General features: G+C 42.9%; 1 protein-coding gene and 1 long non-coding RNA gene across 5 annotated transcripts in view; both read left to right on the forward strand.

Moving 5' to 3' along the window:
- The window catches only part of C4H10orf90 (chromosome 4 C10orf90 homolog), a 144253-nt gene that overhangs the window by 64635 nt on the left and 52345 nt on the right, over nt 1-27273 (forward strand). The gene's annotated exons all lie outside the window — the stretch shown is intronic.
- Nucleotides 1293-19369, forward strand: LOC141520571 (uncharacterized). Its single transcript, XR_012477666.1, has 2 exons — nt 1293-1953; nt 19298-19369. It is a non-coding gene; the product is annotated as an uncharacterized LOC141520571 (long non-coding RNA).

Here is a 27273-nt window from a genome sequence, read left to right on the forward strand (position 1 = left end):
AAAAAATTCAGCTATTCTGATCAATACATCAAAAGACAAATCTGAAATTATGTACAATGTACCACACATGTGACTCTGCAAAGGGGTGGGGGGTGGGCTAGGGATGTCTTCTGAATTCTTCCCAATTTTGTGACTTTTTTTTGAGTCATTTTTGATTATTTTGTAGTAATTCTTTCCTTTTGCATTTTTGTATAATCATACTGTTATAAATGAATGAAAGGAAAACCTGCTAGAGTGAGAGAAAATAGTAGATTTTATTCATGAATCCTGAAGGATATGGGTACTTCACCTAGCATGATGCATGAGGTCACATTTGAACATCAGATAATTTATAGTCTTTAGAAACTCCCCTCCCTCTTGGATTTTCATAGGCTCTCAAAACTTGAGTTACAATCTAAGAGGTTCACCCATTCCATGATATGCCCCTAATATGATCCCCCCACATCATATGACACATGATATACTGATGAACCCCAATTGTCAGAGGGGGTGTGTGGGATAATATTCAATTACCTAATTGTGCAAACTCCAGTGTACTAGGTCAAGATCTCTAGGTCATTTTTGACCAGCTGAGGACTAGTTTCTTCTAATCTTGAGTTTGTCACCTTTGGAACGGGATTAGGAGAATTCTCCCAGTTTTGTGATTGACTGGGCCCATTCCCCCTTTGTAATGGATTTCAAAGGACCCCCACCCCCACCCTGTGAAGACCAACAATGCCCTGCCATCCTCACAATACATATTGTTTTCTTGGCTCTGTTTATCCCACTCTGCACCAATTCATGACAATCTTTCTACATATGTTTATCATTTTTGTCATTTCTTATAAAATAATAATATTCTATCACATTCATTTACCTTCTTTAGCCAGATCTCCAGTGACAGGCATCTACTTTGTTTCTAATTCTTTGCTGTCACAAAAAGTGCTTCTGTTGCTTCTGTAAGGATTTTATTATTTGGGGGAACTTTCTTCTGATCAATGATCTCCTTGGGATACAAGCCTTGTGGTAGAATCCAAGGGTTTGGATGTTTAATCATTTTATTTGCATAATTCCAAATTGTTTTCTGAAATGGTTATACAGATTCAAAATTCCACTAACAATGCACAAGGGTAGGGGCAGCTAGGTGGCATAGTGGATAGAGCACTGGCCCTGGAGTCAGGAGGACCTGAGTTCAAATCAGATCTCAGACACTTAATAATGACCTAGCTGTGTGGCCTTGGGCAAGCCACTTAACCCCATTGCCTTGCAAAAACTAAAAAACAAAATAAACCCCAATGCACAAGGGTGTTTATCTTCCCATAATGCCACCAACATTAACTTCTTTGTCATTTTTGTCCATTTGCAGAACATAAGGTGAAACTTTAGGGTTTCAATTGGAATTTATGAAGTAAGTGGTGAAGTTATAAAGATTAGAAAGAAAAGAGTTCCTAGCCTCAAAGAGCTTAGATTTTACTGGGGAGATAGGACAGGTACCTTGATAGATGACTTTGGCCAAACATGTGCAAAGTGACAAAGAATAATAATTCCAAGATGGAGAGAGCATTACAGTTAGGGAAGTGAGAAAAGACCAGGTTCAAGGGTGGCACTCGAACTGAGCTTTGGAGGAGCATCCTAGAAGCTAGAAGTGAGGAAGGAAGGCATTTTAGATCTTGGGGGCAACCTATATTTATCTCTCTGTGATCCTGGATGCCAGATTATTAATTAGCTTGCTTCAGTCTGGCTTTGTTCAAATCTATCCCCTATGGGTTACTTCACTGTCCAGGACACCCAGGGAAACTGTGAACCCTTCACACCTCTGATGATGTAACAAAGCCCAGGGCTTATGTCCTCAACCTGTTTTTGACTCGCTCTAAACCCCTTCCTCCAGTCTTCTTTTCTTATTTTCCAGCTTCCACCTGAAATACTTTTGTACCAGCGAACTGTATATTGCTATGTAAGATTCCTAATAACAAGGTAGGTGGTAGGAAAGAAGAAGAAAACTATTTAGGCCATATACCTGATGGAAATTAGTTTTAAAATCCTTGATGGGGGGGGGGGGGCTCTTTCTTTCATAGAGACCAGAGACCTGATCGGTAGCTTGGGTATAATATTCAACATCTCCAACTAACAAATTGAGTTAAAAACAAATGCGATAAAATAGATTGTAGGAAAAATAGATTTTTAAGGATTTTTCCTTTCATAGCTTTGAAAAAGTTTCATGATTTTCTCTCTTTCTTTTAGCCTTTTCTAAATAGTCCTCACATAGACTTCAGATCTTTTACAAAATAAATAAAAACCAACTAATTCCCCAGTGTATAAACAAATGGTTCCTCTTTGTAATATCGCTCAAAGCACCCATAATCTGTCATTGTTCTAAGTACAACTAAAGGTGAATGATTAATTTGCTCATGTCCTCATGGATAGAATAAGAAAATAGGCAGAAGCGGACACAGTCTTATTTCTAAATGTTAGAAAATGGTGACCTTTCCATCATTGGTTAATTGGTAATTGAAGGTGACTTTTACCCTTATAGGACAGAACATGGGCTAAAGGTGAAGGGAACCATCAGTTTCTGTGTTATTTTGTCCCACTGAGTGGGTATTAGAGAGGACTTGTGAGAAAAGTTGGGTTTATGGGAAATATTTCACTAATGAAACCTCCTCCCCTCCTCTTGGTGGATACCTGTAGGCATAGAATGCTGTCTGTGCTATCAGCCAAAGTCAATGACTATGCCAGCCATTTAATTGCCTTTTATTATAAGAGGAAATTCCCTGAGGGTAGAGATATATTAGGAATATATTAGGATATATTAGGATTATATTAGGGTGGAAATATATATTATCACGTATGCTAGAGAACTAGGAAGAGATGGGGCACTCAGAGATCCTCCATCTCAAGCTAGAAATAATCTTCAAGGCCATTTACATCAACTGATTTCACCTTACATAAAAGGAAACTAAGGATCATTGCATCAGTTTTTGGAGACATACTTTTCCAGTCTTTCTTTATACACAAGCAAACATATTCTCTTTTACTCACTCCAACTCACACAAACAGAACTGAACTCAAATCACAATTTAAAATTGTGCCACAGCTTTAAAAAAGCTGTGTATTATTCATATATATATATATATATATATATATATAGATAGATAGATAGATAGATATGTACACCTCGTTTTGCTTTGTTAGCTAGTCCCCAATACTATAATGATTAGGAAAATATATATTTGAATATGATTTTTAAGCATATGTTTTATATGTGCAACGTATGCCTGGGAAGCATCTGAGATTTTTTTCAGTCTGGGGGACTCTCCAGCACCTAGGACAGCGCCTGATCCTAGTAAACACTTAATAAGTGATTTAAGTCAAGTCAGCAATCATTTCTTAAACATTCAACTATGAGTCAGGCCCTGTGCTAAGCTGGGGATACAAAAAAAGTAGAATTTTTTAGAAAAAACTCAGTCTAGGCCCTAAAGGAGCTCACAGTCTAATGGGTAAGGCATCATGTGAATAGTTGTGACCAACCAGATCTGCATAAAAGATAAATTGGAGATAATCAACAGAGGGAGGGCAATTAAGGGGGGAGCAATAAAGGCTCTTTTTGTAGCAGGTGAAACTTCAAAGAAAGCCACAAGGCAATGATGAGGAGGGAACTGTGAATATGGGATAGCCTCCAAAGACCTTTGAGTCATCATATTGTAAGAACAGCAAGATGCCTGGGGTCATTGGATTCTGGACTACTTTAAGAAGAGCAAGGTATAGAAAAGCTGAAGTAGTAGAAAGGAATCAGATTCCAGGGACAGAGGATTTTATTGTGGCAATAAGGCAAAAGAGGCAATAAGGAGCAAATGGATTTGAATGGGTCTTCATTTTAGGAAGTTCAGTTTGATGACTAAATGAAGACCTGAGGCAGGTAGTCAACTATCAGGTTATTGCATTAATCCAAGTGTGAAGTGATAGGGTAGTATCAGTGTCAGAGGAAAGAAAGGGAATTAGTTGAGAGATGTCACAAAGATGAAATCAACTTGAACTTGGCAGCTGATTAGATATGTGAAGACTGAGAAATAGTGAGAAATCAAGAATGGCACCTACTTTGATTGTAAAGTGACTGAAAAGATGAAGGTGCCCTTAAAGGAATCGGACATTTGGAAAAGGTAGAGTTTATGGGAAAGTCAATGAATTCAGTTTTAGACATGCTGAATGTGGGATGTCTATTATTCATCCAGTTAGAAGTGTCTAATAGGAAGTTGGAAGTCAGGAGAGAGGTTAGGACTGGAATAGGAAATCTGAGAGTCATCCGCTTGTGTCTGACTTTGTATGGCTAATCCTTCTCCTTTGACTTATTAGAGAGTGTCTCCAGGAATGAAATTGTTCATGGCACCCCATCAGAATCTGATGGCTTTACCCACTTCACTCATTCAGCCTTTATTAAAATATCTCAACCCATTTATTTTCACTCTATATGTCACTTTTCTTTTTTTCTGATTTGATTTAAAACATTTTATTCTTCCCAATTACATATTAAAATAATTTTTTAACATTTTCGTAAGTTTTGAGTTTCAAATTCTATCTCTCAATCTCTCCTTCCCCCCAGCCCAAATGGTAAGCAATCCTTTTGCTTTTGAGGTCACCATTTTTTATTATAGTTTTTTCTGTTTATTACTCACTTTATGCCTTGATTCATACAAATCTTCCCAAGTTTCTCTGAATTCTCCACAGTCAGCCATTCCCTACTTTTGGATACTTATTTTCTTTCTGGATTTTTATGAATATTTTGTTTTGGATTGGATCTTTGCTCCTGTCTTTCATCACCTTGTGATATATGACTAGGAGCAGAGTCCACTCACCTTTCTCCCACAAGTGCATTGTGTTTTCACAGAATCTCAGAATTGGAAGAGAACTCAGTAGCAATTATCCAGCTCATGGTCTCATGACCCCTCTCCTCTTACAATATCATTTTAACAGATTTTGCTAATTCCAATTTCTTTAATCTGGCCTACAGGGTCTGTCTGTGTCAGCCAGAAGGTTAATGAGTGTGTGTGTGTGTGGGGGGCTTGGGTTAGATTTGTCCTTTGGGAATATCCCTTCAGAAACATCATGGGAGATAGAGTCTATGAAAGGTGACCTCACTACCTTTCCAAGCAGAACACTGCATTTGGGATGGCTCTGATTATTAAAAACTTTGGCCTCACACCAAGCCTTGATGGACCTCTTTCTCAATTTTTACCCAGTTCCAAGTTTTGCCCTCTGGAGTCAAATAAATGAATTTCCTCTGATCCTTAACAACCATCCTGTGAAGATGACACACTGCAGGTTATTAGCATTCCTTCCAAGAGATGCAGAGGGCCATAAGTGTTCACATAGCCAGTGTCTTCTTCCACTCCTCCACATTTCCTCTGGCTTAGAATCTTGACTTTGGGTTTCATCTGCTACTGGACTGGAAGCTCTGTGAAGACAGGGACCATGGCTTAGTAAATCTTTTGCTCTTTCCCAGTGACTAGCACAGTTCTCTGGCAAAATCTGTAGTTGATAAGACTAATGATAAGACCTCAGGGTTGGTCTCATCTAACACCTTCCTTTTAGACATAAGACTGAAGCTTGGAATGTTTAGACCAATTAGCTGACAGCTTCACCAAGATGGAAGCAATATGTCTCTTTTCACATAGTCCCCTCTAGCACTATCTGTCTGCATGTTTTATCATTTTTGCCAATTTTCTGGTTATGGGATGAATTTCAGTGATGTAATTTGCATTTCTCTCGATGATTGGGAGCATTTTTTCTCATGGAGGTTAATCATTCACATTTCATCTTCTGAGAACTCTCTTCTCATGCTCTTTCACCCATTCTTTCTTGGGGAATGGCCTTTGATCTTAGAGATTCATGTCACTTCCCTCTACATGGGTACTTAATAGATTGATTTTCATCAGACGGATCAAAATCCTTGATTGTTTCATAGCAGAAATAATTTATGCAAAGAGAAACTTCTCCTTTCCTCTTGAGCTGTGATGAAGTCAGCACCAAAGGCTTCAGACTGTGATCTGTGGAGAAAGGAATGAAAAGATGTGAAATGTGGTAGACTGTTCATTAGAACATGAGTCTCATTACCTGAACTGGGTACTTGGACTAAGTTGAAGTTGTTCCTGAGTGGAGGAGCCAGAATCAGAAGGGTGTGAGTGTGTGATTGTGTGTGTGTGTGTGTGTGTGTGTGTGTGTGTGTGTCCATGTGTGTGGGTAATGGTGGGGTAGCCTGAGTACTGAGTTGAGAGCAGATGCTCTCTTCTGGTGATGCACCTGCTTCCAAGGCAATGCACCTAATGACTGTTGGCAATGACCAGCTGCTGCTACCTTGTTCTGAACATGCCAGCCAGATGCCCAACTGCATGAGGACAGGAATTTTTTTTCCTGACTTCAGCTGGCAGACATGTAACTCGAAATTGGCCTGGGACTCTAAATATCATGTATCATTATAGATCATAATAATGACCTAGATGGCACAGTGGATAGAATGACAGGCCTGGTATCAGGAAGACTCATCTCCTTGAGTTCAAATATGACCTCAGATATTTACTAGCTGTGTGACCCTGAGAAAGTCACTTAACCCTGTTTGCCTCAGTTCCTCATCTGTAAAATGAACTGGAGAAGAAAATGGCAATCCACTCCAATATCACTGCCAAGAAAACCCCAAATGGAATAACAAAAAAATTGGACATGACTGAAATGACTGAACAACAAAATTATAGACTATTCAGGTTTATTGTTTCCTCATTCCCACTCCAAATGGCTTTAAACTTAAGGACCCTGAAAAACAAATATTTTCTATTCCTCACTGCCTTTTCACAGAAATGCTTTCCCCCCTAAACTGTAGAGATTTACCTAAGTATTCTATGCAGTGATAGTCCTCATCTACTCTAAGACACCTCCTCAGCAGCTAACTCTAATTAATGAGCCATGGAAATAATGCCATAGAGCTCAGAAAACCGACCTGTGCCATTGCAGGGAAATCAGCTAGAGAGAGTGGGTGATGAGAACATGGTCCCCATGCCTAGACTTCTCTCCCTTCTCACTTCTGCTCAAAGAATCCCCAACTTCCTTCTAGAACAGGACTTGGGAACTGGAAAACAATTTGAGAGAGTGGTATTTGCTGACCTCTTGGGTCTAGACAAGGGAAACATTCTATAAACAAGAGGAATCTAAGCATCGATGTTCACCTTGATCAGGAAGGGGTGGCATCAATATAGATCAATCCTGGTCTTTGTTGACCTTGTTACTCCAGACTCAGTCAGAGGACAATGGGGTTTTTAGAGACAGGAAGGTACCTGAGAAGTCATCAGTTCCAACTACCTTGTTTTATAAATGAAAAAAAAATCTAATGTTGAAAAATCATGGTACCTGAGGATCTTCCCAAACACAGTTCAACTGTCACATCCTTTGTGAGGTCATAACTGAGCTCTTTGTTGTCAGTACTTTCGTCTCAAAATTGTTTTGTATTCTCTTACTGACTTATGAGTTATTTACACTGGTAGAATATAAATGTCTTGAGGGCAGGGACTATTTTTTCCGTTTTGTATCACCAACATTAATATGCTCTCAGTAAATGTTGAATTGATTCAAAATGACTTGAACTCAAGTCCCTGTAGTCAACACATTTCTCTGGTTTATCTGTATATTCAACTTACAGGTCCTTTTTATTTAAACAAATATATTTGGCAGAATTCAAAAACAAAAAAAGAAATGATGCCCTTAACCAGACAATCCCTTCCAAGAACATCTATAGGATGTCCTCTCATGCTTCTGTTGGAAAATGATGGTGTATCATCTTTCCATATCGTTAACTTGGGTTACTCTGCAAATGACTCTGGTCTTTTTGCAGTCACTTGTACAGTCTTCCATGACCCAGCTCCAGTTATTTTCATTGGCTGTGCCCCAAGCTTGAAATTTTCTCCCTCTTCACCTCTGCCTCTTGGCTTATCTCGTATCCTTCAAGACTCAGTTAACATTTCATTTAATGCAAAATAATTTTTTTCAGTCCTCCTTTATCTTAGTGTTTTTCCCCCTGAGACTACCCCAAAACATAAATTGTACATAGTAGGTTGAATGTTTCCCCCCAAATAAGATGTGAGGAAGTGGTTTTGGTGGGTTTTGCCCTTCTTTATATCTTCAGGGCTTCACATATAGTAGTATGTATATACATATACATATACATATACATATACATATATATACATACTTAGCATATAGTATAAAACTTGATGATTTGATTTTAGAATAGAGTGCTGGAGACATTGAAACAGAATGTTTACCATGTCTCAACAAAAAAGATTTTTGAGAACCTATGGACCTTTTTCTTGGCAAGTCGAACTCTTCCCAGGATATCTCAACAGACATTAGGACAAGCTGGCACGGATTGCTAAGCAAAGAATAACAACAAAGACCAGCATTTCCTTTTCAAGAATTTTATTGTTGAATCATTTCAGTCATTTCTCCCTTCCCTTCTTTATTCTCTCTTTTTTTCCTCCCCAGCCTGATTCCTGATTAGAAACCTGCATTGACCATGTTTGCTCTACAGACCTCAGCAACTGAGGAGAGGGGGAGGAGGAGAAAAGACATTATTCCTGTCCTTATGGGGTTGACAATTCAATTCAATTATTTCAATTCAACATGAGGCTTCTGTGTGTCAGATCCTAAAAATAATAGGCACTAAGAATACAAAGACAATATAATATCCCCTACCCTCTGTTTATAATCTAGAGGGAAATATAGGGATACAAATAGGCATATACAACCTATAAAGAAGATAAAGGCAAAGCATTATAATTAGGAATGATAACAAAAGGGGAAATCAGGAAAGGTCTGTTAGGGGACTTGTCACCTCAGCTGAATCCTGAGACTGGAGGAGAGGTGAGAAGGACAGTAAAACGAAAGATGAACTATTGTGTGTGGGGTCTGAGCCAGAAAGAGTACGGCTTGGCTGATCCAGCACAGGGCCTAGCCTCTATCAGAGGCTTAATAGATATCTAATGAATTGTATAAATGTAGGAGAGGTCAAGATCTGATCAGTCTAGAAAAGATTTCCTGACCCTCAATGGTAAAGGCCTTGAAATGCCAAAGGAGGAGTTTGAAAAGCACGTGGTCAGAACGTGAATGGGTCCCAGTGGCAGGGGGAGGGTGGGTTATGCCTATAGAAATCTAGATAGCCTCGCCCTTCTCTGAGGTTTCCATTGAATTAATTAGCTGTGGACAGATCTAAGATTTATTTTTTTAGTACCACAAGATTTTATTGAATAGATTCTAATTTTACAGACTCTTAGAGTTTGAAAAGAACTCTGAGGTCAAGTAGCCTGAGCCCTCCTCAGAGGATCAGTCCATTCACCAATACAGAGGCCATAACTCAGCTTCTGCAGGGTCAGGAAGGTGACCAAGCACATCCTGTGATCGTTCTATTTTGGTTATGTCTCAAAAAGACTTCCTTAGGCAGCTACTATTTTCAAAACAATGAAGACACAAAAGACAAAAAAAAAAACTGAATCCCTGAATCATGGAGTTTCCATTTTTACTGAAGGAAAAAAAATCTTGATGCTGAGAAGTATTAGCTGTGAATTTAGAAAATATAGACCGTTTGGGTGGGGGGAGGAACTAAATATTCAAAAGGGGGTGGTGATGGGGGTTCTGAAAGGCTTCATGTAGGAGATAACACTCAATGAAATAGAGCCCTGAAGGGAATGAGAAATTTCAAGAGACTGAGGTGAGATGGACAGAGGAGGATTTCATAGAGTCATTAATCATTCTCTCTCTCTTCTTTTTTCCCTGCCTCCTCCTGGCCCCCCATCTTCTGTCCCTCTGATTGTCTCTCACAGAACTGAACCCTTCCTCCCTATAACTTGCACTTATTATACCAGTTCTGTTCTGTAGGCCCAGGCCAACTAAATCGAATTTCTGATTTCTTGGAGTCCTCTGCATTTCTACAGCCTTCAACTAGGACCCCTGCTGGTTCTCCCAGCACAATGTCTGTGGCCCTTTAATCACTTTCTTTCCAAACCAAAACAAACCAAATTCAGGTCAATAGCATCCACATTTTGAATAACATCATTAATGTTTCAGCAGAGAGCTATTTTTTCCCTTTAAATGAATTCCTCCTTTCTTAATTTCGAGCTTGCTCCATCCAGGGCTGTGTTTTTCCCAGGAGAACCTGTCCAGGATTCCCAGGGAGAAGTGAGGATTCTGTAACAGAAACTGACTTTCCAGTGCCCTTTACTGAAACACAACTTGTTAGTTAAATATGAGATCCAAAGACTACTGAAAAACTCTGATGAGCCAATTTCCGATCTTGTGGCAAACAGAAGACAGGAGGTGTGATGGGAGGATGTGCTGACAGGGGTCCCCTGGGTGGGCCTGAAGAAGACCTCAGACTTCAGACTCTTTCATGGGAAGAAAGGAGAGGGAGATGGACAGCGACATTGTCAGTTATAACAACATGGAGGAGAAGATCCTTTGCTTCTTTTTAAGGAGATCCAGTGGGTGGAGCATCCTCTTCTCATTTTTTATAGTCCTAAATAGAGGGGGGGGAAAGCATTTTCCTCCTTTGTGCTTTATTTTTAGAAAAATCTGGAAAATCACATGTATCTCAACTTGGGCACATGACTCCTATTAGCCACGAGGAGAGAAAGACAGCTGTGGGAAGTCAAAAACTCATCTTGCAGACCCAGACAATGGCTGGTCGGCCCCCCACCCCCACTTCAACTCCTCAGCTACTTCCAGCAGATCTGTCTGCACCTGGGTGAAGTGGCCCACCACACTGGGACTGCCTCGATGGACCCAGCAGGGCTATGGAAGGAGCCCAAGACTCTCCTTTAAAAGGCCCAGGGTTTTCTGGCTTCCCACCCAGGGACCACAGAAAAACGAATGATGGGCCTGGACCAGACCTCTGAAGGCTCCCTAACTGGTCCTAATGATAAAATACAAACTCCTCAGTCAAGAATTTTAAAACAGCCCCAGCCCACCCCCTTTGCCTCCATTGAATGCATTTTCTATTCTAGTCGATGTATCTGCCAGCTGTTCCTATCCAGGCAATCTCCCATCTCCACGCTTTTGCACGGGAGGTCTCACATGTTTAGAAGCAGCTTTGTTCCCCTGCCTTGGGGCACCCCCTTCAAGAAGAGCCTAGGTGTTCCCTCCTACAACAGGCCTCTGGGTTATTGGCATACTGTTTCTGTATGTCCACATGCATCCTCTGGAATGAGGCAGGGGCTCTCACTTTGGTCTCTGTGTCTTTTGCACAGAGGCTGCCAAACAAATATCTGTTGCATCCTTTGTAGCTCCAGATCCTGTGATTCCAGTGGTCTGGGCCATTCCTGAAGTGCATGGGGGGCATGCCTTTTAACCTTCCTTTGCAAAGTTTTGAAGAAAGCTTGAGGAATGGATTTTCATTTCAAAAAGTGCCAGAGCTAGTGGGCAAAGAGCATTTATTGAATCTTTCTTCAATAGGATACTTTCCCCTCTGGAGTCTCATCTATAAAATGGGGATAATGATATGTATACTAATGACTTTGGGGAGTTAGTAAAACGTTGCATCGTCAAGGTCAACTTACTTATTTGTGGATCATGGGGGTGGTGATGGTGTTTGTGAGGGGATTGATTCCCCTTACCCAGGGAGCTCCTATATCACTTCTACTCTCAGAGAGCTACCTTGAGCAGAGGTGGCGCCCTCTAGCCTGGAAATACTGGGCCCCAACTGGATGAAAATGTCACTGGGAAATGTTTAATTAGATAAGAATACAATACAGCCTTGATAATGTTCATTTGTAGTTTTCTAAGTCAGTACCAGCCTGTAGAGATCAGTATCTATTTAAGTTTGACACTCCTATCCTAAAGTAAAGGACCTACCCGGAATCAAGGAGCAGGGTAATAGAGAGAGAGAGAGGCAGGATTTGAACCCAGATCTCCCTGGATTCAAATGCTTCTACTAGGCCATGCTTATCATTGCCTTATTCTGATGATCTTTATACTTGTAACTCTGAAACAGAGCTGGGACAGAATTGAGCCTATTGTCCTTCTGGGATGTTTGGCAAACTTGTGAGGATGGGCAAAGTGATTGTTTTACTTTGGTTTTTTGTAAGTGAGTACAAGTTTGGCAATGCAGCCTTCTCTTTCACGGGCTCAAGGCTAGAGATGATGTGAATGGATCCCTTCCTGTTCTCACATGGCCCAGATTTCTTCTGTCAAGTCTGTTTTGAAAAGGTTTCATTGTGTATTATTACAAGGATCAAGGCTTGCGAAGATGCAGGATGGTCACATCTATTATAAAGATTGTTCTTGGATTTGTATTGATTGCTTCTATGACTGGGTGATGCGGGCAAGTGTTTTGTTTGTCATCTTTCTCTGTGTCCAGACAAGTTGGTTGTTGAATACTCGAGTGAGTCTTGGGGTTGGTCTTTTGTAGGAAAGAAGGAAGAAAAAGCTGTTTATTTAGTGCTTACTGTACATGGGGCAAATATTACAAATATTATTCCAGTGGGTCCTCGTAGCAATGGGCGGTGTGTATTGCTATTTTTCTACCTTTTTTTCTACCTTTTATAGCTGCGGAAGGAAAGCAAAATGGCACAGTGAATCTCTATCTTGGAGTCTTGGAGCCAGGAAGACTCCTCTTCTTGAGTGAAAATCCAGCCTCAATCACTTCCTAACTGTGTGAGCCTGGGCAAGTCACTTTATGCTGTTTGCCTCAGTTTCCTCATCTGTAAAATGAGCTCATACTTTGTGAGTAGGGAACCTGAGGCAGAGGTGGTATAGGACTTTCTACTTGTCTTGAATGCCTCTTGTTGTGACATTCAATTAGAATGATAGAATGCATCGATGATGGAGAGACACCACCAGGGAAATCCACATGAGCATAGGAATCAGTTTTCTGGCTGGTATGGAAGAGGGTCACTGGATAGGACGTGCATCCAGCCAGTCCCAGGCTTGCCTTGTGTGCATTTTATTCCAGGGTTCCTAGGGTGTGCCAGCTGGCATTCTTCTCCCTTGAATGCTTAAGCCCAGTAAATGTTCTTTGGATGGACCAAATTACATATGAACTTTCTCAAGTCCATAGTGAACATCAGACTAAGAGCATCATCATTATTTCTTACATCCTAAAGAATTTCATACTTTTCCAAGAATTTTCACCTACCTCACTTGAGATTTGAGGAACTAAGCACAAGAATAGTCAGTATTATAAAAGTCTAAGTTTGTTATGTTCATACATTTTGATCCTTTCGACAATCTTGGTGTTCTTATTACCTCCATTTCACAATGGAAATGAGTCTTGGAGAAGCTCAGTGACTTGCCCGGAATCACACAGCGAGGTGGAGACAGGCTTTGAACCCAGCTCTCCCTAGCTCCAAGTGTGCCTCTTTATCCGCTGCATCACTCTGATATTATTTTCAGAGAGGAGTAAGTGAATGGCCCCAGTACACACAGCTGGCAGATCATTCAACAAGTCTTGAGCACCTACTGTATGTATAGATACAGTTTAGATAAAACATGACTCCTGCCCCCATGGAGCCCACACTCTCCCAAAGCACAGGATAGCACTAAGCCAGAGCATTCCATCAGCTGTATTAGATCAATACAAACAAAGGGAAATAAAGTCTGAAGGGGTTTATGGTCCCCAACCCCCTCTCAGGAGATCAAAGTAGGCTTCCTGGAGGAGAAAGAATGTGAATGGGACTTTGTGACTTCAAAAGACAAAAAGGAAGGGGAGAGGCCCCACACGCAGACATCAGTTTGAGCCAAGGTCTGGCAGTGAGAGAATAAGAGACATTTGAGGAGCAAGAGAATGGTTGGTCTTGACTGGCTTTCAGGTTGTGGATCAAAGAGGAGTGGGTCCCCAGCTGAGCATGGCTTCAGATAGGAGGGAACCTTCCCTCATTCTCTTTTCAGTAGGTCAATTAGCACCTACTACCTGCTGGGCCCTGGACTCAGTCCTGAGAATGTTCTCTAATGGGGGGAGACCTCATATGAACAAGGATTCAGGCTTTGGGACTTATGACGGAGGGCTCTGTCCATCAGGGTCCCTTGGATTGGGCCAGGGGAAAGAGGTAGTGCTTCTATCTGGTGAGTCCCCGGAAGCATTTCTGGAGGGCCAATCTGTCCTGTGGCATTCGGTCACTTAACTCCTCTGCCTGGGTGGCTCATCATGCCTGGGGGGGAGGTGGCGACCCGGATGGGTCTCTCCCCTCCTCTGCTCCCACCACAGCAGCTCCAGTTTGGGGAATCAGACCATGGAACTGATTAACTGTCTTTCTTCACCCTTGGCACCATCGAAACCACAAACCAACCCCTCTGGAGGGAATCTGGGAGTTTCAAAGATCGTCCAAGAGGCATGCGTTTCTGAAGTTGTCTTCCCTTCCCCCTCATACATATACTTTAAAGTCTGGAAAATCTGCACAGCGCTAACTCTGGCATGAAAGGATCTGGATTCAAATCAAGCCTCAAATACTTGGTTCTTGTGTACCCTGAGGCAAATCACAGAAGTTCTCTAGTCTCCCTCATTTCTCTCATCCATAAAAAAAAATGGGGCTTGGATTTAATGGCCTCTGAGGGCTCCTCCAGTTTGAGGACCATTTTCCTGGGGTTCTATTCTCTCTCATATCAGCAAGAGACGATGATGCTGAGAAGCCAATGCCCCTCCAGAGGTCCTGGGAATACTTCTTGTGCATAGGCTTTTGTTGTTTTTGGGGGGGTTGCTATGGTATAACAATCTTTTAAAAATGTTTATCCATATATCATGAGACCGTTTTTATTTGACAAAATAAGAGGCATCAATTCTACAGAAGCCCCAGCTGCCTATTTTTTAAAGGCCCTGGGCTTTTCTCTGCCTCCTGAACACAAAACAACTTTGAAAACATCCAAGCCAGGAAAGAGGGATGGTTCAAGGTAGAGTGAGGCATTACCACTAGAGCCCAGGCCCATTTCCCTTGCACGGAAAAGCTGTAGAGAAAACTTGATTGAGGTATTCAGAGTTCTGAAAGGCCTGGGGAAAACACCAACCCTTCTTTTTATCTTGTTCCAAAATGCGAAAAATGAATGAATGTTCAGAGCAAAAGAAGCCACACTGAGGATTCTCTCTCTTTCTTTCTTCTTTTTTTTCAAATTAGAAAGCAAAGCCTTTACCCAGCACATGGGAAACTTGTATAACTCACTGCCAAAGAAAGTAGTTCCAAACTCGACTATTTCAGAGTTGAAGGTGGGCTTCCATTGGCAACAGAATGGCCATCTTGAAAGGATGAGAAAGTCACTTAGCTTCCCAGTCCTATAGCAGAGCTAGAAGGGACCTCAGAGGTCATCTCAACAGAGAGATAACACTGAGGTCTGTGGGGAGAAAAGCATCTGACTTGTCCAGTGGCATCAAGGTGAGGAAGAAGCAGAACTGGAACTCAGATCCCATAATTCCAAGTTTAGGATCCCTTGTACTGTGCCATTCTGCCTCCTTTATGACTGCCATGTCAAGGATACATGCATGATCTGACCAGGGCCCTCCTTGTAGCAGGGTATCCCCCAGTCCTCTGATGGAAATGCTAGCCCACTCACCTGTCATCCCCATAGCCCATTAATTTTTTTTCTAATGTCTTTTCTCAAGCCCTAATGATTCTGTCTTTTTAACATCTCTCCATGATTCCCCCTTCTCTCTTCTGATGATGTCCCCAGATCCCATTCCTCTCACACCTGCTCTGCTGTAATAGCTGCAGGGGGGTCTTTCTGCTTCGGGGTCTCCCCACTACATTCCCTCCTCCATTCAGTCACTAAAGTAATAAAACACAGGGCCAACCGTGTCATCTGCTGACCCCATTCAATTCCCCTCCTGGCTCCAGGAACAAATACAAAACCCGCTATTTGACTCCTAAAGTCCTTGAAAATCTGACCCCCTGCACCCTTTCCAGTTATCTTAGACCTCATTCCCTTCTACACACCCTGAGAGCCCGTGACTGCGTCCTTGCTGCTGTCATACAGGATCTGCCCTCTCTGGAGCTCTTCCCCCATATCGGCAAGGCTACCTCCTCCTGGTTTCCCATCTTCCTTTAGGTCTCAGTTAATTGTCCTGGGTCTGAATCTTGTGGGCATAGAGTTGTTTGCAAATGATATCCCCACTGGATGGTAAGCTTCTTGAGGGCAGGGGCTGTTTTTGTCTTTCTCTGTCAGCTTCTCACCTTGAGCTGCCTTGCCTTCTGGGTCCCAGTCTCAGTTGGGGGGCAGCAGTACCTGACCTAGACAAGTTAGCCATCCATTCCGTTACAGCATTTGACCACTTGATTGAGATCTGGAAGATTGTTCAGTCCACCTCCGTAATTCTCCTGAAGGACACGGAGGGAAGCCCCCACAGCCGTCTAGAACGGGGCTTGGAACTCAGCTTCTCTTTGGATTCGCTATATTTGGAACCATCAAGTCCAACGGATGCCAGGAAAGGAAAAAGTTCCCTTTAAACACTTCTGAGACAAGTAGTAATTAATCAGCCTCCTCTTTGAACTCTCCAAGATTGTCACCCCATTTGGGACAGTAAATTGTGAAGAAATGTTGACCAAGTCATCATTAGTTCCTTCTGGTTTCCCCTCCCCCTTGTAATCCTCATCCTCTCCTGGGGCCAAACAAGTCTGGTTTTCCCTTGTGGTAATAGGCTTTCAGGGTCTCGAACACAGCCTTGGCATCCCCTCTGAGTCTTTTCCAGGCTCCATCTTTTACGCCAGTCCCTATGTGGTCCAAACATGCAGCCATTCCCCATGGTGGCTACCCTCCTTAACATCTCTCCTAAAAAGAGGCAAACAGAAGGGAACATATTACTTCCAGAGTGGACTGATGAGGACAGAATTCATCAGAACTGACCTTCTCTAGCCCTGGGAGCCAGGAGGACTGAAGGAGCCCCAGAGCTCATCAACTCCCATGGCTATGTTACTCTGGACTCTAATAGCACCAGATTTTTTCAGATAGTTGGCTAGACTCAAATATCACCTCCCTTATACCTGCTAGTGCCTGACACCATCCAAATGACCTTGTATATATTTTGTCTATATTCTGTATTTGTAGGTGTGTAAGAGATTGTAACTTCTAAAAGAACCCTGGGTTATACCTAACTTTGTATCACCAGGACCTGATACAGCTCAGAGCTCCCCCTTCCCTATTTCTTCTTCTTCTTTTTTATTTAAGGCAATGGGGTTAAGTGACTTGCCCAAGGTCACACAGCTAGGCAATTATTAAGTGTCTAAGGTCGGATTTGAACTCAGGTCCTCCTGACTCCAGGGCTGGTGTTCAATCATTTCTTTCTGATGCTCCTCAAGACCAAGAATGGAAAAAGACCTGGGCTCTTACCTGGGGAGGTACAGCAGGGAAGCACGGGAAGAACTGGACTGGAAGACAATAGAATGGAAGTTCCTTGAGGGCAGGACCTTTTCCTTTTGTTACCTGTATGTCCCTAGCATAAGGAATGAACAGAGTAGATCTTGCTGGAAGCTTGCCTAGCCAATGGACTGGTCGATGAGGTGTTGTCTAGCCATGTCTCCTTGATCTGGTACTTGTGGAGTTGAATTCTGTGACTGAAGTATGAGATTTTCCCTTTATCCTTATTATATTTCCTCATATTTAGTTTGGCTCAATGTTCTAGCCTTCCAACCTTCCCCACTCCTAATTTTGTGTTGTCTGCCCATCACCTGTTTCTTTAAGCAGATCTAAGTTGACTTGCCCTGGGCATGCCCAGTTCATCTAATGTGGCAGCAGCTTGCTTCCCAGTGTTCCTCACTCCTTTGCATGGATGCATAAACTGATCAGCCTGGGTCTTCAAAGCCCTTACAACGGGGACAGTATGTCCCCCTTTGCTGGATCTAGGGGGCAAAGAGCACCATTGCTTCACAATGCAGGCACCATGAACTAAAACAGAAGGGAGAATAATTTCTTCACCCACTTTTTTTCTAATCCTAGAAATGGGCCTGGCAGTGGTGGGCTTCTCTTCTATTTGGTTTGTCTCTTTCTATTCCAGAGGCAGGCAGCAATCTCTAAAGGTCTCCAGAGTTTGAGCCCTGGGGACCTTGGAAGTCAAGGTGGTGGGAAAGGCAACCATCCAGCCCAGCAGAAGTGCCTCCATGTTAGGAAGCCTGGGCATGGGCCAGGCAAGCCTTCTGACAGACAATTCATTAAACATATAAATAGCACAGAAGTCACAAGAATCAGTGCTCAAATCAAATCCTTATTAGCATAAGTCCAAACCTGCCTTCCTCTACGACCAAATAACCAGATAACCTTCTGTCTATGCTAGAAAAGCACCATCTCCCCCCCCCCCCCAGTGGTTTTTGTCTTGTTCCCATCCATGGTACCCGGGCTAAGCTTCTTCAGCTCCAGGCACCATAGAAAGCGGCATCCTGAAGCTGGATGACTCTACAGCTGCACCTCCTCAACACACAGGGATGTTCGTATCTCCTGGCATTTTCCCAGGATGCTATTTTTCTTCTGCCGTATTCTCTCCCAAGTACTTGTGTTGCTCAGTGCCTGTCCTAAGGAGATGGAGCTATTGACACTTTTGATTCTCCCTTCACCGTCTGACAGATTCTTCAGCGCAGTGTTTTCCACATCTCCTTGGTCTTAGAGAGATTAATCCACAGGCTATTGGGATAAAACTTCTCTTTCTAGAGCTTCTTGGTGTGCCCCAGACTCACACTGTTACCAAAATTATTTTCCTTAAATATAGATCCAACCATGTGATTCTTTTAATTAACTGCAATGGCTTGCTGTAGGTAAAATAGCATTCCATCTATTTATCTTGTAAACCCTTCACAGTGTGAGCCTCTCTTAGTGTTCCAGTCGCATTGCCTGTTGCTCTCTCCCTCTTTTCCCCCACATTCCAACAGGGGCCCCTGCAATCTAGCCAGTGTCCTTTCTCTTCTGCCATCCCCTCTTTCATCTCCATGTCTTTGCCCCAGACATCTCTCTTGCTTGGAATGCCCTTCCTCCCTCCTTACCTGATGTGGTTCTATTGCATGAAGCATAGTCTGGTCCCCAAAATGGCAGCCCCTGGCTTCTCCAGCTGCTTTGTGTCTACTTTGTTATTTGAATTTAATAGATTTCTACTTGGGGAACATGCCTTTTTATGCATCTTCATGACCTTCCCCATAAAAACATAAGCCCTTTGCCAGGAGAGATAGTTCCATTCTTTTTACTTATTCCCAGAGCCCAGTAGTGGGCCTGGCCAATAGTCATTGATCAATAGATTCTAAATAAATTATTGATTGGCCAGAAAAAATACTTTATAAGACTTAAAGTTCAACCAAAATTTTATTATTATAACTATTATTATTATTAGGAGGAAGAGAAAAGGGAGAGAACAAAAGAAAATAAATATTGTCTAGACAGAAGGAAAGAACCATCCAGGTAATGTCGGGCAATGGGGAACAAGTACAAAGAACGAAACAACCCCTACTCTCTCAAGGAGCTTATATTCTAATAGGGGAGACAACAAGTATGAGTGTGTAAGGGGGGAGCTGGAGATGGGAGGGGAGCATAATGGCAAGTTAGCTCCAAGGGGTTTGAGCATCTTGGACTGGTTTTGAGGCCTGAGGGCAGGAGTATGGGCATGCCCCCCCCAAGGGACAGCTGGAGAGTCTATCTAAAAGACAGAAACATGGGTTACATACCCAGTGGCGAGTGGTCCAAAAGGGTCCCAGAATCAGAATCAAAAGACAGACCTCCTTTTCTGTGAGGCCTTGGACACATCACCTAACCACTCTGCCTCAATTTCTTTATCTGTCAAATGAGGGAGTTGGTCTCAATGCCACCCAATGTCTCTTCTAATCTTTAAATCTCAGACCTAGTCCCAGATCTTGCTTACACTACATAGCTGGGTAAATCGGGTCAGACCACTCAGCCTTTCTTGGGGAGCAGTGTTGGCGGTAGAGCAGATAGAGTGCTGGGACTAGAGGCAGGAAGATTTGAGTTCAAATGGAACCTCAAACACTTACTAGATGTAGAACTTGGACAACTCACTTAATCTCTATTTGCCTCAGTTTCCTCAACTGTAAAATGAGGATCATCATAGTAGTTACCTTGCAGGGTTGTCATGGGGATCCGATGAAATTGTATTTATAAAGAGCTCAGCTCAGGGTCTGGCACATCTGGCTTATTCTCTTCGCTTTTTCCACATCTGGGAAATGTAGATAACCATGGTACCTGACTTCCTGGGTCCTTGGAAGGGTCACATGAGATAAGACCTGTAAATATGGATCATTAGGGACCCCAGGGTTTCTTGGAAATTTCCAAAGTTCCTATGGATAACTTTTGGACCTTACAGTTCAATCAACTGGATACTTGCAAAGTTATTTTCAAGAACAGAGAAATCTGGAAAATTACAGGACGTGAGAAGCAGAGAGGTTAATGGCTAGAGAGCTGAGACTTTGAGCGAGAAGTTGCAGGTTTTTGCCATGCTGTGTGACCTTGGGCAAGTTCCTTCACTTTTCAATGGCCAAGGCAATTGTCATGAGAATGTAAGTTGCAAAGAAGGGGGCCTCCCTGGGCTGGAGGAGGCCATGACAGAACTCTGACACCAAGAGAATATCCACTCGGTCACCGATTTTTGTTTGATAATATAATTTTAGTTCTTTGAGCAATTCTACTGAGGTGGAATGCATGCTCTAGAGGTGTTAGGGGGCATGGTGAGGAGAGGAGGCGGAGGTCACTGCCCTTTAAAATTTCCTCTCCTAAACAACGGATGCATCTTGCAGGGCAAATTATAGAGAAACAAACCATCCAGTGTGCTTGGGCTTTTTCATCGTTTGTCAGTGAAATTACTGTTCATGTGGGATTGCACTAGGCTCTCTGCAGCAGGCCCTCAGTCAGCCTCCATCAATTGAAATAAGTTGGGGAATTTTGGGGTTTTCCCATTTAAAGGTCACATAGAGCCATCAAAGTTCAAGTTAACTCACCAGACCTCCAGTCATCCCTCACACTTTACCACATCGCTGAAGAGAAAACTCGAACATCTAAAGAAATATTTTAATTGCTAATATATATATATATATATATGTATAGTTATACGTGTGTGTGTGTGTGTGTGTGTGTGTGTATTTGACTTGTGCTTTGTTCAGTGTTTTCTGTTGGAAATGTTCCAGGAAAAGCAATTATTAAACCCCTGCTCCCCACCCACATCCCACACATAGAATAATGGTAGGGTCCCTTTGACTTCTAGCTCTTTCTGATAGCTTATTTTTGTACCATCCACTGGCAACAACTTGTATTTCAAATAAACAAACCAACAGAAGACAAAACCCAAACCCAAACCAACCATTAGTAATAACAAATCACTCAAATGATTACAGAAATATGGTGCATACATCTCAATTGGCGGCAAGATTCCCTCTACTTCCTTGACTCATTAGGGCAGCAATGATGACTCTTGCAGCTGAATCTGCTGCCTTTCAGCCCCAGGACCAGAGAAGGGGCCCTGGTCATGGTTGCAGCTGCATTAGTCCTTGGCTTCTCTTCTTTTAGATAGAATGCTATGCCTCTCTATCCTTTTTATTCCTTCCTCTCTTAACTTTGGGGTTGGCTCCTCTTTCATTTATATTCAGGCAGATGATCTTAACTGTCCTGGCCCAAAGTTAACCAAAAAAGCCTGGATGTCAGCAGTCCTCAGAAAAATCAACTCGAGACAGTGGGATTCCACCCCAACAGATTTGCTCCTTCTGTCATATATGACTGAGGGTGGAATTTGGTCTTAAAAAATGGTCTAACTGAGGCAAAGTAGTGGAACTAACTCTCCTGTTGAGTATCAAGTTCAAACAAGGTCATGACCATGCCCCAGTTGGCACAACCACAGAAGAATAGAGCCCAGAATGACAAGATGCCACTGGGTTTCGGCTGTGCCAGCCACTTTAATGGAATGTGAAGGGCAGGACAACACTTTTCTGGTTTAGCAGGATTGGGTTCCAGGTGGCCCATGGACAGAAGGTAGAGTTGGACCTGGGATGTGCAAGGCTGGTGACACACATCGGTGCCCAGGAATCAGTGAGCTAAATGCTATACAATGATCCAGAAATGTCATTGGGACAGAGCCAGGAGATGAACAGTTTACCCAACTGAAGCCCAAAAAGCAATTGATAGAGAATTTCAAACTGGAAGCTAGCCTTATCAGTCAGCCAGCCAACTCCATGTTGTAGATAAGGAAACTGAGGTCAAACAGGCAGCAAATATCTAGTCCTAACTAGATAAAGTATTGAACCTAGAGTCAGCAAGACCTGAATTCAAAGCTAATCTCAGATGCTTAATTAGTTCTGTGACTCTGGGCAAGTCACTGAACTTGTCTGTTTGACTCAATTCCCTCAGGTGTAAAAATGAGGATGATGAAAACAGCATTTATTCATTGTAAGGATATTTAGAGATAATGTGTTTAAAGGGTTTTATAAACCTTAAGTACTATTGAATTGCTAAGTTGATCATTATCATCATTTTTACCGAAGTTAGGATTTGAATCTAGGCCCTTGGACTCTACATTCATCCTGCTTCCACCTTACCAAGACATCTCTCTGAGTGGAGACTGGATGATCCAGATGTGTAGCCAGACTAAATCCAGGGTGGATCCTATTGCCCAAAGGGTCAATGGAAGTCCAATAATGCTCATCATAAAGGACAGTAGATTCAAACTGATGAACATGAGGTGTTTGCCATTTTCTCAAGAAATCTACTATCATAACCAAGAGTATTGGATTTTGACTGAAAGCCCCAAGTTCAAATCCCAATTCTTCTAACCAACTGAGAGACTGTGGATAATTCACTACATCCTTCTGTGCTTCACTTGCCTCTTGGGCAAAGTAAGAGCCTGGATAAGGCATTGTGGAAGTCCCTTAAATTTCTGATCCTCTGCCTCAACCCTCTTGGGAGGCTCAGGTGTGACCCCTTCAGACCTTGGTCAGGAAATCCAGGCACATCTCACTTGGTCCTCTAGAAAGTCCTGGAAATAACCTGAAGTGATGGATGGGGTCTAGTGAACCCATAGCATCTTTAGCAGTCAACAATACCCTTGTCCACTCTGCAGCCTTTCTTTTTGTTTTGTCTTGTCTTTTTTCTGGAATGTCCTCTTCTCTTTCCCCTTGAGTCCTGCTGCAGAATTCCAGGAGAAACATCACAAAATGATATTTCTAAGCTGCATTTCAGGGGTGTTCTCCATCCCTCCCCACCCCACCCCCTTCCCATCTTGGATGATTTCTGGCTTTTGGAATAATTTTTTCATTTATATCGACATATTTATTTCCATTTATATATAGAATATAGTTTCTCGATGGAATGGTAGGTACTGGGGTGGGGACAGGAGGACAAAATCTGTTTGGTTTCCATTTCTGTATCCCACCCCATCTTATAAATAATTGCTTAACTGAATGAAAGTTGACCTATTCCTTAGTGCAACATTCCCAGGGAAGTTGGCCACAAGAATGTTTAGGGACTGACAGAAGAGCCATCTTAGCAAGAATATGGAGACATTGTAGGAATCATCACATCTCTGAGCCCTGACCAAGGAGCTGGCTGATCTATCAAGAGTGAAGACTTGTAGGAATGACTCTGCCCACTTCTCTGATGGACTTATGATAACACATGCAACCCATCCCAAAGACAGAACTGATGGCCTCTGAATACAGACGACCTAAGCACACTTTTTTTTCTCTCTCCCTTTATTTTTCTTGAGGTTTCTCTATCTTTGTGGGGGGAAGGAGGAATTAGATTTACTTTTACGAGCCTATTGTTGTAATGTGAAAAAATGCAAAATTAAAAAAAGAAAATATTCACAGAGTTACAAAATTGGAATGAACTTCAGAGGTCATTTAGTCCAGTACATATTGGAATAAAAAATCATTTTTGCAACATAAAAAAGAATGACTCTGCACTCTCTGCTTGCTGGGGGAAATAGGTTGTTCTCCTTAACAAGGTCCAGAAGAGTTTCAACAAAAAAAAGCATTGAAGGATGGCATCTGAAGAAGAATTCTACAAAGGGTTCTGATGGGTTCCGAGAGTCTGGATGGGGGAAGAGTGTTACCTGGAGTGGACAAAGGAGAAGGAACACTGAACACTCGAAGCTAAGGAACACGACCAGTTTTCCTGGAACAGGAGGGGAGTGGGTCACTCTGAACAAGAAGAGCCACCATCCCGCAAGGAAGGATGATGTGGAACCCCAGGGGCTCCTAGAGAAAGAAGAGACAAAGATGGGGTAGATAGGTAGTGGTGGCCTATTCAGAGGGGCTGGGCAGCTCTCTGTTGACTTGACCATAACAATGACGATGGCAGAAGATGGTGAGAGAGATAAAAGAAGACTCTACCCATGCAGGGATTCATATGGGCACAAGGGTCAGAAGAAACTAGGTAATCCTTTGGAGGATTAAAACATCCGGGGGGGCGGGGACCAAAAGACTTGAGGAGCCAATTCAGGTGATCTTTCCATCACTGCAGCTGAAGGAAGGCAAGAGTTTCAGAAGAGAAAGGAAGTTTGATTGGGTTGGGATGAGGATGGCAAAGGAAGTCAATGATTTCTTAGGCTCACGCCACCACCTACTGGCCACTCCCCTTCCCTTCTGAGCACCCATCGATCAGGGCTCCATTCACCCTTTTAGTGAGCAGTTTAATTGAATTGGGTTTAATAGAATCAAAAGCACCAAATGCAAGCAAAAGAGAATGGAACTTCCATTTGATCCCCTGCCTCAGCCCTTCACAAAGGCAGAAACTACTGTAGCTTGGAGTCCATCTCGCATGCACTACTTTCCTGTGGGGAAAAAAAGACAAATAAATGCATGCCTTCTCTCTGTACATAAGACATAGACATAGAGAGCAGTGGATAGAGTGATGGACCTGGAGTCAGAAAGACTCCTCTTCTTGAGTTCCAATCCTGCCTCAAACATTCCTAGCTGTCTGACCCTGGGCAAGTCCCTTAACCCTGCCTTAATTTCCCCACCTCTAAAATAAGTTGGAGAAGGAAATGGCAAGTCACTGCAGTATCTTTGCTAAGAAAACCCTAAATGGGGGCATGGCTAGTCCAACACAATGAAAAATGACCCAGCAATAACAGACACACACACACACACACACACACATATATATATATATATATATATATAATATATATGATATATACATAGATTAACATATCTTTATTTTTATATTTATATTTTTATATATTTTATATTATACCTCTTTATTTTATGTATATGCATGTATATATGAAGACATACATGTGTCTGTGTGTATATATATGTATATATATATATATGTGTGTCCATATAATGAATAAAACTAAAGTGAACTGTGCTAGGATGAAAAAATTGTGATAAGGAATAATCTTATTCCACTGGGAAGAGTTATTTAGGGTTTGGAGAATTCCCAATGGGAAAACGCCATTGTCTGATGAAGTTTGGTTCCTCATCTGCACCTCATTATGCAGAAGGGATGCCAAGGGGGGAAGTGACACACCAGACATGTGCTAGGGACTTGGGACCAGCTTTAGAACCGGATGAGACTTGAGGCAGCTCAGCCAACTCAATTTACAGATGAGGAAACCGAAGCCCAGAGAAGCAGTGACTTGCCCAAGATCTTCTAGGATTCAGTGTCAAAGGAACCAACCCATCCATCTTTTCTTCCAGATGGTCTGAGGCTTCTTGACTCCATGGCTTGTACCCTAACCACTAGGCTGCATTGCCTCTTGTGGAAACAGAGCACTCATTTTTGAGATTGGGCAGAACTTTTCTTTTCGTTTGTTTGCCAATTGGATCTGAATCAAGATAAAAGACCTGAGCTCCCAGAGCTGGGAGATGGGAGGTTGCTTTGCATACCTTCAATTATTGCAGTCTCATTCTCTTCCAGATGGCTTTACAGCTAGGTTTAAGATGCATCTGGTTCTTAGGAACAGATTCCTCCGTGTGGGGGTGGGTCTGGGGGTCTGGGTGTGAGTGTGGATGTGGGGTGTGGATGTATATGTGGGTGTGGGTGAGTGTGAGGGTCTGAGCGTCAATGTGTGTGTGTCCATGTATGTGTGGGTCTGGGTGAGTGTTTGAGTGTGTGGGTGAATGGATGCCTACACACACACACACACACACACACACACACAGTTTTATTGGGCCCCTGCACCCCATCATGTGGCGTTGTCTCTCCCTCCACCTCCAGGCTCTGCATCCACATAATAGAAAAAGCAGCGCCGACTCCTGGCCCAATTACTGCCGTGGATATTCTCCCAGGGCTTTGTGGATTTCCACTTTGCTGGGAATTCACTGTGCAAGCCCAGCATTGTCAGGGAGAGCCGCCTGCCTTATTCCCCATACAGTATCCTGGAAATTTACCCCAGAACAGGAAAAGTGAGTCTCTCGTCTCCATCCGGTCTTTCCCTCATCTTTGTGTGGGGTGTGAGCCTGGGAGGCTCCTAGCGTTGGAGGCTGGGCTGGCTGGTGGGAGTCTGGGGGGGAGGCTGGTTGTTTTGTTTACACCAAGTCCTGACTTCCCTCCCTCAGCCCAAAGGAGACCCTTCTTATCCTGGAAAACCCCAGGGAATAGATTTCTCTTCCAGGGAAGGGTAGCCCTGCTCCTCAGCCAAACCTCTTCTTCCAGGAAGGGGATAAAGGCTGGGCCATCGGGTCTGCCCTATCTCCCATCTGTCACGAGTCAGAGAAGCTCTGCCTCATTGTTGGCTTTTCTTGGCGGGCAGTGCTCCTCCATCCCATGGCTCCCTTACGGATGGAGTGACCAGTGGCCTGGATGCCCTCAATGTCTGCCATGTTTCTCTTGTCCCTCGGCCTTTACTGTGCGGCTCACTGTCTAGGACCCCCAGGGTAAACAAGCAGCCAGTCTTTGAAAATCCAACACATCCTATTGGCAGACCCCTCCCTGAGGACACCCCCATTTCTGCCTTCCTCTGCTCATTTGCTTCCAATTTTGGATGATCTGCTCCTATTGGGCTATTTCAAAAGTTGAACCCCGATAGGAAAGTCAAAACAATCAAGATCTCTGTTTCATTAAGAATTAGTTTGGGGGTAAGCAGTGGGGATCCTGAACTGATGCTTCATGGAGGCAGGTCAAATCTTCACTGATTCCAGAGGCTTTAAATCTGTAACAGGCCTTAGAGATCCTCTGACCTAATTCTCCTATTCTACCGATGAGGAAACTGAGGCCAGGACGGGAATGTGACTTGCCCAACATCGCTTGGGGAAGAAGCTCATAGATTCCATGCTAGAGGGATCATCTGAACCAACCCTCTGGTTTTATAGAGGGGGAAGACAAGACCCAAAGAGGGGAAAGGACTTCCCCCAATTGACTCAA

Source organism: Macrotis lagotis, chromosome 4 (assembly GCF_037893015.1).
Source record: "Macrotis lagotis isolate mMagLag1 chromosome 4, bilby.v1.9.chrom.fasta, whole genome shotgun sequence".
In the NCBI taxonomy this organism is placed as follows: Eukaryota; Metazoa; Chordata; class Mammalia; order Peramelemorphia; family Peramelidae; genus Macrotis; species Macrotis lagotis.